Source organism: Phaethon lepturus, unplaced genomic scaffold (assembly GCF_000687285.1).
Source record: "Phaethon lepturus isolate BGI_N335 unplaced genomic scaffold, ASM68728v1 scaffold42906, whole genome shotgun sequence".
In the NCBI taxonomy this organism is placed as follows: domain Eukaryota; kingdom Metazoa; phylum Chordata; class Aves; order Phaethontiformes; family Phaethontidae; genus Phaethon; species Phaethon lepturus.
Window position 1 is genome coordinate 27,039 of NW_010549227.1, and position 1,131 is coordinate 28,169.

A 1,131-nucleotide genomic window follows, 5' to 3' on the forward strand; every position below is an offset into this window, starting at 1 on the left:
CTGTATTCAAGAGGAGGGGATGGATACCCAGACGCAGGAAGAAAAGCATCTACAGCAGGGAGATATAGGGAAATTTAGATTGCCCTGGGAGAGCAACATTGTCCTGCAGACTGTACCTTGTGTCCTGTGATTAAAAATGCATGTTATTTACAAATACACCTCAGACTAACTGCCATACAAAAACGCATTTCCATTCCCCAAATGAGTAAATAGGTTGTATTTTATTATTTATGCCTTTGAAAATCAGGTTCTTTAAAAAGATGCACCATCAGGTTAAACACCAAACGCTTTTAGTCTTCATCACCTGCACTCTCTGCCTGCAAAACACAAAGTGCTTGGTCAGCCCCACTCTGTCCCTTATAACTAACGGGGTTTGCAGCAGGACTCTGACTCCCCCTAAGCCAGGACTGGGCTGATAGCAGAGGGAGATGTACAGCAGCTGAACAGAGTGCTAAAAATAGGCTTGGGTCATGTCCTCCACCCACATTTTTACAGATTCTCAGAAGTCCAAAGCTAGGTGTTTTCAAGTCTGACAAAGCTGTGTTCTCCCAGCATCCCAGCCAACACCACGCTGTGCGGCTCGCTCTGCAGAGGTGTGTGAATGCCTGATTAAGTGGGTTAGTTAATAGGATCCTGCTTAATGAAGAAAGGATCATGCAGTTGTCAGTCACCGTATACTGTTTAACATGTAAATATATGCTCAGACAGAAAGACACTGCAGCACTATGCCATAGTCAAGTTTAACAGGTGAAAACTCCAAGAAATGCTGCTCTCCAGCTGAGACACTGCCTCCAAGGGAAGGTCCATCTTCCTTTTCAAGCAGACAACCACCTCATCATTAAGGTACGTGCTGATTGCCCTTCAAAATATGCATTACAGGAATCGAGCAAGATTTCTACGTGTACCTAAAACAAAGCACGTGCTTCGAAACGTGCAGCACCAAGTCACAAACGTGTGAATATTTAAGGCGCCACAAACTCCAACACGCTCCCTGAGCACCCATTCTTGCGGAAATGACTGCTGTACGTTGGCAGCCGAAGGTACAAAGCTCATACATATTGCATGTGGCAGTCACCTTGTTAATGCAATCCTCCTGCGAGTCATCACATGCCAGGTCAGCAGCAGGAATAA

General features: G+C 45.3%; 1 protein-coding gene across 3 annotated transcripts in view; it reads right to left on the bottom strand.

Moving 5' to 3' along the window:
• SMOX (spermine oxidase) overlaps nt 1-1,131 on the bottom strand; it is a 25,586-nt gene that overhangs the window by 21,408 nt on the left and 3,047 nt on the right. The window lies entirely within an intron of this gene.